A 13,819-nucleotide genomic window follows, 5' to 3' on the forward strand; every position below is an offset into this window, starting at 1 on the left:
TTTAGTCAACATATAGCAGTGCAAGCAGCACCACAGCGTTTTTTTTTAACTGACTATTCTGAAAAAAATCAGTAAGCAAAATTACTTACTACAAAGCTTTTGAAGACTCATTAAGTTTTTGATACTACTGAAAGCTGTCAGTGACAACTTTTAACATTAATGCTAACAGTATAAGCATAAACAGTGAAAAAAATACATAATTATTTTAGCTTTATTATTTATGAATCTGATTGCAACTTACTATATATATTAAAAAAAAAAAAAAAAAAAGAGGAGGCGGATAAAGCTTACACCTTTAGTTCCGCCTTACCTCCGTTGTCAGGTTCCTAGGATTTTAGGGACTTCCCTGCTGGGCAACAGGCCAGAACAGGTAGAGGCAGGGAATCACAGAATCACAGAATTGTCTAGGTTGGAAGAGACCTCAAGATTATCGAGTCCAACCTCTGACCTAACACTAGCAAGTCCTCCGCTAGACCATACCGCTAAGTTCAACATCTAATGATCAGATACAGATGAGGACACAGAGAATGATCAGCTGTTCCTAAAAAAATGAAACAGGACAAACTGAAATATTTTTTATAGATTATTATATATATATACTTATATATGTGTATATGTACGTATATATGTTTATACACACACACATATAAATTATTTCTCAGGCTACTCTGAATAGTTAGCAAAATCATACAGTGCCTGTTATGCAGAGATACTTCCAAGAGTGAAAAGTCTTGCCAAAACTGTCAATTAAGACAACTGTCAATTAAAATTAAAAATTATTCATGTTTTCTGGCACACTGGAACACTTTCTTTTTCACTAGCAAATGTGGAAATGCACAAATATTATTTTAATTACTTTTTATGCTCTTCTGAAGTCTATTAATTTCATATAATCACAGGTGAAAAACGAGTTAGCTACTTAGGTTTGGATATACAGTAATCTTACAAAAACTTCAGAAACAAGTTATTAAGGTTCCCATATCTTAAATTGGCATGCCAAGTTTTTAGTTTTATTGAGCTTGATAACAGCTCATATAAATATTTAACTGTTGGAGATATGAAGTGCTGTGGGCATTCTTATCTTAAACCTTCACATAGACTTCTGGGAATAATTTTTTTGGTTTGTTTTCGGAGGGAAGTTTCTCTCTCTCTCTCTCTCTTTTTTTTTTTTTTTTTTTTTTTTTTTGTTTGTTTCTTGTTTTTTGTTTGTTTGTTTGTTTGTTTGTTTTTGATGGGGGGGGCTTGGGAGAGGGAGGAGACACTTGAACATCAACAAATTACTTTAATCCAGTCAGCCTAACAAGGATTTTACTTATTGCTGTAGTAAATTATGAGATATTAGCACCCACAAACGATAATGAGGGGTAGTTTTCCACAAAACACTGACAGGATTGTTTGTGGTTAGCCTGAGACCAAAATAAAGAGGTAAAGATCCTCAGGTGCTTTGAAATGTTAAAATTATATGGTCTTACATAATTGATAGTTCAGCTTCTTTAGCTCATTAGTTGAAAACAAATGAGAGTTTCTCTGTTCTTCATTAGACTGTGGTGTTACCCGCATTGTGGTTCCGTAAGCGGCTGCCTCAACTCTTCAGTTGCTCAGGCTTGTCAGACGTTCTTTGCACCTGGGAATTAAGTTGTGTTGTGATCAGGCCAATAATAAAAAGTTCTGGATAAAACTACATCGTCTGGGATTAAAAACAAATCCTTCATTAAGAAGTACAGCAGCCTTTTTTTGTGTCTGTGCACGCATGCCAATCGCATGTACAAACACCCAGAGGAAATGTAACTGCATTGGGCTAAGTAGTGTATAAACACAGAATAAAGCAGCCCATGTCTTGAAAAGGTTAAATTCTAGACGGGAAGAAAAGCAAGCTATGTGTAGAGAGAGAGGAAAAAAAAAAAAAAAAGAACACAACAGCACAATTGTCATTTTTCAAATCTACCAAGAACAAATCCTACTTTTCAGTGAGACATCAACTAGCAGTTAAAAACCTTCAGCTGAGCTACAAACCTGCTTTTTGGAGATGGAAGAACAGAACCTCTGCACACTTAATTACAGTTGTATTTGCAACTCTCTGCAGGGCATAAATTGATTGCTCAGCTTTTAAATTTGGCAGGTCTTAATAGAATTATCCTTGCTATCTTGAATAAATCAGTCTGTGGACAGTTAGCATCTTTAGCAAGTTTGTCAGGATCTGTTCCAATTTGGGCGGTACTACTGAAAGTTGATGCTGTTATCAGAAACACATTCTACTTTACGCCAACACAAGTCTTCAAAGCAGGTTTTTTTTAATCAGTCCATCCCCTGTCTTTCTTCCCCAACCTCCCCGCCAATTTTAACATTTGTCTTTAAATCTGTCACTATTTGACATTTCCTAAAAGCTTTCTTTTATAGACAGCATGTTTCATTGAACATCATATAAGTTACAATTATTTTTGGTATAGTGGGGAATGTTACACCAGTACTTTTAATATTTCCCTTTTGAACAGTTTTCAACATACTTATCTTCAAGAAAGATACTTAACCCTTCTCCTGTTAATTTTTTGAACATTTGTTCTTACATTTGATATAACTAAAAAGATTTTCAAAAGCTCTGAACTACTAAAATTCAGACAAGTACTTTGTCAGGTCAATTAAATAAAACCATATTAACAAATTATGCATGTAAAAACTGTATAGAATTAAAATTATTAAAAAAAAAAAAAAATACATTCTTAATAAATAGCTAATACCAGCAATATTTTAAAACATTCCTCTACTATGAATTTAAGACTGCCCTTCACTGAAAAAAAAAAAAAAAAAAAGAAAAAAGAAAAAAAAAAGTTAATTGCAAGAAATTTTCTGCTGTATAGGAAGACAGACAGAAAGAGATTATACGTAGCTGTACTGAACTAATTCTGCTTATTTTTAATAAATAAAAAGTAACTGTATTGTGGCAATGGAAACTGCAGAGCGCTACCAGTAGTGCTCACTTCACTCACACAAGCAGCCTCTGTAATCCTAAAAGAATTAAAAATTGTCTTGGCAAGGATAGATTAGGGTTTACTGTTTTAAATCTGAACCAGCGCTGTAATCTGGAAGCCTCAGAAAAACTTTGTCCATACAACATCAGTGTTAACACACATGACACCCAGCCCCAAAGTTACATTTTGTTTCTAGAATAGATGAAAAAGTTCCTTTAGGGTGTTATCAATCTTTATTTCTACAGTTAACAAGTTTGACATTTGAAACAGTACCACTTTGGAGTTTCTAAATCCATGTCCCACAGGCACTGTCCTGCTTCTGCAGTCACCACTGAAATCCTGGCAAACAGGAAGAGACAACGTGACTGATTCAGATTTTCTGCCTCTAGAAACTACAAGTTTAAAAATGAAAACAAAGCAAAAGGTTTCTGGTGCTAAAAACTAGTAACTCCCCAGAACTGGTAATAGTAATAATAATAACAAGAGCAACAATAATAATAATAAAATTATAGCAAAGGCCCTGCAGCAAACAAGCAACCTACTCTGTCAAAAATTCTTTGGTATGATCTTGGAGATGAATTCCTCTCTACCTCAGCTGTGTGTAGAACAGGATGCTGTTTCCTTAGTTCAGAGCCATATTAGGAAGGAACTTTCATTAGTGTCAGATGAAGTAGAGATGAGTAGGCAGAGAATCACTCTGCTTCCGCACCAAGAATTCCCACAAGAAATGTAGCATACATTTTTTTAAGGGGTTGTTTTGTACATATTATGATAGTAGATCATTCATCTGTAATGTGCAAAGCTTAATGAAAAAACTCATATTTAGAAGGGATGCTATAGCACCTATCCTCAGAAACATGTGCTAAGGAGCCACATAGGAAATAACAGATGAAACTGTATAATACATGCACTAGAATATCTGAACTAGTACATCAAAAGAGCAGCTCATATTGTCCACAGCCTTAAGCAAATTAGCATTCCATATTGCTTTCTGCTACCCTGAAGTTTGTCTCAGATAAAAGTCAGCAATAACTTCTCCACACAAAGGTAATTTTAGAATGATAGGAAAATTTCATGTAAGCTTTTATATGGCAGGTGTAGCAAATTTCCGACTTCACTTAAGTATATCATCTGATTTGTGTTTTTTTTAAACCACCCTACCAAAATCCTGTTGGAGAACCTGGATAATCCTGCGTTGATCTACTTTTTCTGAGGTTATTGGTGTCCTTTTTTTCCACCTGTCTGTCCACATGACTGTTTGACTTTTACTGTAATTCTATGAGCAGTTAGATTACACGTTTTTTTTTTTTACATGAACTTTACTATGCAAAAAGAAAAAGATCCCTTTTCCTGTCAGCCAGTCTTTTGAGTGACTTGTGTCTCTCTTCAGTTACATCTTACAAATAAAGATATTGTTTTGTATCATACTGTTTGCATGTAAAGTCAAAGCATGAAGCCATATTGAATTTGAATTAAAATTAATTAAAATACATATCGAAAATCTAGAGATAAATACAGTGATTCCAGTCACCAAGAGAGCGACTGTTAGGCTTTTGTCCAGTTTTTCAGGCATGTGCTGTTCACTCAGACACAGTGTTCAAACACAGCTAACGCCTACTCAGAGCTTGGTCTTGCTATTCCATTGCTTAATTCCCCTGCAGTACAAGAAGTGTCCTTCTACACAGCATTGTACTTGGAATACCAGCAGTTGGAAAAGAGCTGCAAATTTCATTCTACCTGCTTACATTGAGCAGCTTATAACTTCTTCCAGCTGCCATCTGTTCCTCGTGACAGTCATCAGCTCAGAGATACCTCTTCTGTTTTTAAACTATGCTTTCTCACCTTACAAGAATTTTTCCAAGTACTTGTACTGAGCTATGGAAATGCAGGGCAATACTTTATATTTCACCCAAAGAATTAATTCATGATCTTTAAAACAATAACATCAAGCTAAAAAATTTGTATTGCAAAATTTTTAAATGACTCTCTCATTTTACAGGTTAATTTGCTCCATCCAAAGCAAGTTCACATGCATAATAAGTGTGAAAACTAATTGTGGTGAGTCATGTGATGCAAAGTACATTGATTCATACCACATCAAGCTAAATTCTGCATTCTCTATGTTTACTAGCATCCCACAAAAGTTAGCCAACTTAGTCTAGATCATTCACAGGCATTATTACATTATTGCTGAAGGTAAATACAGGAGGAAAAAAGGATCTGTCTTTTGGGAAATTAAACAATTATTAAAAGGCAGATTATACTATAAGAATCTCTGTAAGATCTCTACAATACAGCTAGAATACAATCAAAGTATAATCCCAGTGTTACTGTTATTTACAAGGTTATATTTCTAAGTATTTCCCCACCTTATACTCACAAACAAGTACACGTATTGCAAAAGACCCCAAGGCTGTAGCACATGCTGGAAAGTACTTGAAACTGCCCTATCTTTCGACATTTAGTAATTCAAATATTAAGGTTAGAGTTTCTCTGAACATGCAGACCCTGGAAAATCTTCAATGAAGTGCAGTGAATGTAATATTCACTTTTCTAAATTTCTTTTATTGGGCTCATTAGAAATAAGAGTCAGAACCCATAAACCTATGGCCAATGGCTGAAAAACACCTATTTGTCATCCATAGCCCCAAGCCAGGATTTTTCCCCAGATTTGAAACCATTTAGAACAGCTCCTCATACTACATCCTAAGCATTCTTATTTTAATATATATATATATATTAAAGTGCAATAATAAGTACTTACACCTGATGGTTGAGTGTGTTGGATTTTATTTTATTAATTATTTTTTAGCTATAACTCTGGGCAGAACTTTCACAGCTTAAAATATTTAGAAGATACCATAATGCACTTACATTTTCACACATTCTAAATGCAGTTATCCATCCTAGATTTCACTAGTAGCCTAAAAAAATAACTCCTAAGAGTTTTCTATCTAAATTTTCTCGTCAGATGGATTCATGATAGACTCTGTTTCCTATAGAGCTAATCTCCTTACTAGGAGTTTTGCCACGTCCTCTTTACTTTTTATGTCAGATCAACTCTGTTTGTATTAGATGTAGAGATATACAGCAAGGGTAACATAGTACCTGAGGCCTCATTCCAAATACATCTGTGCCTTTCACTTTAGGTTCCTAATGCTGCCCTCTGTATTAGCTGAATCCCGTTTGGGCTTTCACAGGAGAGTTCTGCTGAAGTAAGGAGAAGGACTCTTGGTACAAAGCAGTAAAGGTTTTGCTACCAAATCCCTCCAGAATGAACAGAAAACTGCATAAAGACAAGACAGCCTGAAGTGCTGTCTTTGGAGCTACTCCAGAACTCTCCTTTAAGTAAATCCTTTTCGAGAATAATACTCAACTTTAATATTAAAGACATCACTATATCTGTGGCCTTTCAGATATCCATGCATAAACAACTAGACAACAGTAACAATTACCATAGAAATGAATATAAAGCATGTGTATACAAAAAAAAAAAAGAAAAAAAAAACTTATTATAAGTTATCGCAATGCTACCTTTTACCAGATACCACACATTTCTATCGGTCCAGAATTTTGGTGAGGGGGAAAAACTATTTATGTTCAGATTTGCAGATGTCCTTAGACATCTTAGTTGTACTGATTACAAAATAAATTACAGAGTGAGTTAGATTCCAAGTGCTACTGCTGATCTGGAAAACTCTGATGGGCCCATGATAATACATTATTTCATTCAAGGCCATACATTTTCTCATTTATATTACGTTTACCAATACAAACTTACAAATATACTATAAATCCTTAGCAGGATGAGCAATTACCCAGAAATAGTTGTGGTTTGTTGTTTCTTTTTTTTTTTTTCCCTGATGCTTTTTGTCTTACAATTCTTCCTACCAAGGTAAGATCTGGTTTTGACATTAAAAAAAAAAAAAAAAAAAAAAAAAAAAAGTGGCAAATATTAGTGTTGTAACTTTGAATTTATACTTTCAAAATGATAATTCAGATGCAAAAGGAAAAGGCCAGATGTTTCCAAATTTTATTCCAGGTGTCAAATACATTGTTTTGAGAGAGAAACCTAGAAATTTATACTAAGTCTTAAAAAGTTAAATGTGAAAATAGTTTCCAAAGGTCATGCTTACATTCTCTTGATTGTTCCATAGCAAATATGTTCAGTTTACAGTCTGAGTTCTTTCATGAGCCAGCACTGCCATGATTGTGAAAGCTGAGATGGATTCTGATTGCTCATGCATAATCAAGTTATCTCAGCTATTTAGATTTACAATGCATGTTGGGTTGCAAAAATGCCTTTGAAATTTTGCTTTCAATCATGTGTTGTTACAGTTATAGTACAGACAAACCACTGTGCTTACATGCTTTGAAGGACTCTTCATAATTTTCTTGCATACTATTCAAGGAAGTCTTAATCTGCTGAGCTGAAGATGGTAGTTGACCTTTAGAAAAAAAAAAAAAGTAAGTATAAAATAGTATCTCAAGTATAGTTAATAAAGAGAACATACAGAACTTGTCCGCTTGTCCTTACAAAATCAAACAAACAAACAAAAAAGGCCCATTTAACTGTAGTGCTGAATGAAAAAATGATTTTTTCAATCACTGTCTGAAGATAGGCACTGAAACTAATCGCTACTTTAGGATTGCCCCCGAAGACCTATGTTATCTGTTTTTATGGTACAACCAACAAAACCACTTACTAATGGGGAAAGAATGGGGGAAAATAAATTTTTAAATCTCATTTGATTTCTTGTTGGAATTTTTGAGCCATCGCAAAAGTATATTTTAAAATGGTGGATTTTAAAAGGGTGAGCATATTTAAACAAATTTACACCCCAAAACAACTCACATTTTCACTATGCCTTGAGAAAACCATTCTGAAAATCTGGTGCAAGTTCATGTATTTCTGTTGAACAAGTTTATATTTCTGCCCAATTCTAAGTAATTCATAATTCAACCAAGCAAATTTAAAATTACAAGGAAAAAAACAATAAGGTCTATTTCCACATTAGCTTGCAAATGGGACAAAGTGCTCAAGCATCATATTTTAAGAAAAGCAGTCATTTAAGTTCTATGTTACAAAGAATCTTCTCACTTGCATTTGCACTGCCTCTTTCAGCTGTTCTTATCTTTCATCAGCAGCCATCCTCCTGTTCCATTTGATATTGAAGGAGTGCTATCAAATTGTTTTGGAGAACTAAAAGAAAAAATAAAAAATAAAAAGAAAAGAGAGGCTCAACCACCACAGATACACACAGATCTCAGTATATTTTCCTCAGAGTATGTTTTCTTTGTGCCAATTTTCTTAGTTGGAGTCCCTTCTACTTTTATTTTTTTTTCCCTCCTCTCCCTCTCTCCATATTTTCAGTGCTTTTTTCATCATTGATACTATTACTGACCATCAACAACCATCATGGAACACTTTTGTGCCCACCATCCCACTTTTCTCATAGTGTTGTCCTTATGTATGTGGATAGCACGAAAGGGGAAGCAGCCATTCCATGAAACACAAAGCCACCCAGGGGCAGTGTTATCAGTAAGTAAGAGTCAAACAAGAAGAGGAGCAGAAAAGTGTGAAGTCAGAGTCAGTATCAGGCTGCTCAGACAAGTGCAATAAAAATAGATTAGAAAAGATGGGCTAAATGCCAGAGATGTAGTCCCAAGGCTAGACAGCAGAAAAATTCTTAAAGATAACTATGAAGAGAAACAATTCTGCAGCTTCCAGGAGATCACGAATAGGATATCTGTACAAGCAAGGAATTAACTGAATGCACATTGCATTAAATCCTCTTTTCAAAACAGAGGCAATCACCTGCAGTTCAATCCATTTTTAAATCTATCCAGAAGAAAATGCACTTAAAAAGTACAATGAGAGTTAGAATATCACGTAATGGCTAAAAACAAAAAAAGAGTTCCATGCAGAGTGATTTAAACCGAATCTTTGTTGACCACTCAAAGCACTGAAAGAGCCTATAGGAGAGCAAGGATGAAAAGCAAGGATGAAAACAGATACAGAAACGAACATCGTTTTCTCCTGTTGTCTTCCTTTTACTATATATCTATATATTTTCATATTACCAAAAATGTTTATAGATCCAGTAGCCATTTTCATCAGACTGTGCATGGCCCAATTAGTAATTTACTTGAGTTAGCTACAAGAGCAGATTAGTAGCAATTGAAGTTCTTTCCTGTTGAAAAACTCTTATATCACAGGGTCAGTAAACACAGAAAGAAGCCAAAGAGTCTCCTAAGGCCTGAGAGAACTAAAATAATTTTAGGGAAAACAGGGTTTTAATAGGAACACGATTTTTTATTTGTTTGTTTAAGGTAGCCTTGTAAGAAAAATCAAATCAACAGCATTGCTTTTACATCTGATGTAATACTTGGAAACACTCAACTAGTCTGGAGAACCCCCAGATATAAACAACACTGAATGGAAGAGGAGGTTTCATATTCTGCATCTAAGAGCGAATAAGAGATGTTGTTTTGTTGTTATGGTTTTGTTTTTGTTTTTTTTTATTTGTTTTGTTTTATATCTCCTCCAAATATTTTAGATTTTTCTTCCAGGAGGTATTTTTCACCATTCAAGGGTAGATTGCATGAAATTTTAATTTTAAGAGATGTATTCTAACAGCAATAAGCCATGCCAAGGCGTGCATTACTAGACTTATTGGCAAGTCTTTCCAGTGATTGATAGCACTTGGTCTTTAGCCTGATTCGTTGCAATGAACTCAGGACATGCACTAATAGCCTACAAACATACATCTTTCTGGGGCTTATTACTACTACATGTTATTCAAACCAGCACAACGTGGCTTTCTAAGTATTTCCCTAGATTTAGAGAGTACTGAAAAACAAAGATTTTGTGTGGAGTTAAAAGAGCACACTGTGTTTCGGGTCTTGGAAAAAACATCATTTTCAGTTCAAAGAGACAATACATTCGAAGTTCCAATCAGCGCTTAATTTTATGAATGCAAGCAACTTCAGGTACCATGCTGGGATTCCATTCCAAAAGCTGATGATGAACACACATCTGGTGGAAGTTGGTCCTACAGTGAATCTAAAAAAGGATCGTATGAAAGATTTTTTAATTTAAAAAAAAAAAAAAGTACAATAAAGAAACAATTCTATGTCACTTATCACAAGAAATACATTGAGGTTTCAGTGCCTGAAGAACACGGACCGACTCTACTATATTTACTAGCTACATTTACTTTCTCAGTCTACAAAGCACAGTAATTCTAACAAAAAGCTGCCTGAAATTATGAGAGCGTAATTACTGGCCTATAGAAACTCATTCATCAGTATCTACAAACTCCTGTACGCTGTATGTTTTACCTGCATCGTCTTCATATTTTCGAAAATGTTCTTTCACCACTGCAATGGATTGATGTGTTACCTTGTGTGTGTATGCACAATATGCAACACTAATTGTATTCATGACATGGAACATTTTCTTTGGCTGATGGACTGAAAACAAGAACCCTGACTTACATGATTACTCAGTTAAAAAATAATTTTGATGTTTAGCTCATTATGGAGCATGTTTAAGAGCCGCAGCGCATCCATTCTGGAACTTCAGTGTTCCTATAGAATCCTATGTGATTTGTTTATGATGTGGTGATGATTGACTGTCAGTTACTAATAAATGGTAAATAAAAAAGTAACCTGTGATATTAAAGTACTACATTAGCTACATTGTGATTAAATTACAGTAACACCGCCAGCTATAAACCTTTATAGAATCTCCTCAGCCATGCAGTAATTCTCCTAACTATACTATTATGTAGAGCACAAATATTTCTTTGTAAGTCCAAAGCAATACATCAGGGAAGCATTTACTGCTAAAGCTAGATTGAGAGTAAATGCATCTTGGGTTGCTATGAATAAAGCTCTAGCTTCTCATTACTTTATGACAAGACACAGAAATTCACTTTACTTTTCATTTAAGCTTTTCTGCTCCAGTTTATAGATGTATGCCTTCACGCTTTTATTCCCTTCTCGCTTCAGCCGTACGTAATAAATGATTATAAATTTTCACATTTGACCACCTCTCTGCTAGTCTCATGCTTAATGCACAAAGTTGGGAAGCTGCAGGTAAAAATTTCACAAACACTTTTATTTATGATGTTGTCCTTGGTAACGGAAATTTCAATGTACTGAAATGAAAAGTATGATTAAAGGGATACGACGTCCTGACAAGGATAGTAGAGGGCAGCCTTCTATTTCCCACTGAAAATATATAATACTTTTCTGACATCAATTTCATAGAGAATAGACATGGGCTAGTCATGAAAAAAGACACAAACACGTTTTTAACTTCAGTGTTGTGCTGTCTGAAATGAAACTTATTCCAGAAATATCTTGCCCAAGTAACAGCTTTTAATTTTGAGTCAGACAGAGCTAATTTTGTGTAAACAAAAAGACATGACATTGTGCAATTAAAAAAGAAAAACTGTCTTAATGTTTTTTCTGCAAATTTTTTAAAAATACAAAACACCTCTCCATCTCTTAAGAGAGATACTCTCTTCTCATTTCCTCTTGTCACTTTCCCTATCACTTTACTACTACAATAAGATTTATTGCTTGGAGATTTTGTCAGTTTCTGGATCTAAATTCATTTTAGCTAACTTGTATTGTCCTACAGAGCCAAAGAGTTGTGAAGCATTTTAGTAGTGCCCTAATAACAACTGGTTTATTTTAGCTTCTCTTTATTAAACTGGAAAAAGATATATATCTGTACGGCATTAGCAGTTTCGATCCTGTTCATGCACAGAGGTGAAGGGAAATGCAATCACATTAGGTTTATGTTACTAAAAATTAACTTGTTTTGGCATGTGATATCACCAATTAAAATAGATTTTTAACTTTAAAACAAATATAAATAGCCACTAAGCACCTGCTAGCACTTACCATACAGACAAATATTTTATTCACTTTCCAATACAAATATCAAACATAGCTTTGAAATCTCATGTTTATGAAAATAACAATTGAACACCTACATTCCAGAGAACTAGAAATCAAACGGTGTTTAAATATATTAAGAAAAAAGGATTCAAGGAAAAAAAAAAAAAAAAAAAAACACTTCTACATTAAGGCTTTTTAGAAGGAAAAAAAAAAAAAAAAAAAAAAACGCTATGTAGATGAACTGGATAGTTCAGGACTTCTCTACATGAAACACTGAACTTTTCACCCCTAAATGACTGTTTCCAATCCTGCTTGGATTGGTACAGACTAAAACTTGCTTCTATACATTGGATGTTCAACAATATATACAAAGCTCTTCGTTTATATTCACTGGCAGCTGGGTCTGTGTGCACTTCACACCGAACATTTTCTGTAACTAGCATTAACAGGCATAGTTAGCAGAGAAACAGCAATGACCAAAATATTATTCTAATCCTGTGGATTCCATGTTACTGCCCGTGCAGGGCAGTTATACCTTTTCTTTAAGGGTACAAATTATTTGAAGAAAAAAAAATCCAGAATGTGATATCTGTACTAAGAAGTTATGCTTATTAAATTCTTAAGGCATTGTATGAAGACAGTAGTTGAGGATTTAGCATTTGCTATTTTTTTTTCCTCCTTCCCCTCTTTAAAAGTGGGTAAGCAGCATTCTGTTACAGATACCCAATCATTACATTATTAAGCAAAATATCTCATAGACGTACACACGACATTTTTCAGTCTGGACTCCTAACAGCATCATACCTTCTTCACTAACAGGAGCTGCAAATATTTTGTGACACATCCCATTTGTTTGCTAGCTATCACAGAACCCCGAAAAATACATTATGTCCTCTGTCAGTTATTAAAAAAAAAATCACAAAGCATAACGAAAACAAAATTACCAGCAATTATCATTTGAATTTCTATCTTAATCTATTTCAGATTGAATGTTACTCTGAGGTTTTACACCTTGATATTTTTTCCTATCTTACCACCCAATTACAAGCTACTGTGGTCATTTAAATGATTCCTTGTATAATCGTTGCCATTATAATACCAGCAATCTACATTACTGAGTATCCTGCGTAGTATCCTTACTGAAGCACACTTGATTCTAAACGCATTTTAATATTTGCAGTTTGAAACCTGACAAAAACCCCTTAGAGTAGACATATGGTATCAATTATGCCAAATAAAGCATACAGGTTAGAAGTACCACAGCAGAGATCACACTTTCTTTTTAACTCGCTAATGTCTCTGACCCCTCCATACAAAAGCACTTTAATCAACATTTATATGTAACTTTTTCTTTTTTTTTTTTAGCCTTACCATTTAGCAGGCTGTAAAAAATGTTTAGCAATCAATTATACACATCAAGTTGATATGCTGCAGGACTGAGGGTCATTTAAGCTTACAACTACATCTGAAAGAGTTTGGGCAAGCCACGTGGGGAGCAAACTAGCTTTCCCCTTTTTAAATTTGCAAGCAAAAGGACAGCTTAATTAAACCCAATAGAGAGCATCCCCTCAACGTTTCTGAAGCTCGCAGTAAAAGCACTGACAGCCGTGCTGGAGTTCAAGAGCGTTTGGGCTGCGCATACACACAGCACCAATAAGAAATGTCACCATCAAGTGATCATACTAGATAAATTTTATTCTGATTGCCAGGCCTAATCCAGTGCTGGAACAATAACCTAAATCTGGACCTGGCTACTGTTGTCTGGTATGAGATATGGGTCAGTAAACCTAAGTGCTCTATTTGTAATCATAAAAAGAGAGATAATGCATAGGATGCTAAACTATTGCTTTGCCTCCCCTTCATCTTATGGGGAAATTGATGGTGCATATTCTCCAGAATGATAGGGAGAGCATGTGGCTGATTAGGAATTAGGGATT

Source organism: Aythya fuligula, chromosome 8 (assembly GCF_009819795.1).
Source record: "Aythya fuligula isolate bAytFul2 chromosome 8, bAytFul2.pri, whole genome shotgun sequence".
In the NCBI taxonomy this organism is placed as follows: Eukaryota; Metazoa; Chordata; class Aves; order Anseriformes; family Anatidae; genus Aythya; species Aythya fuligula.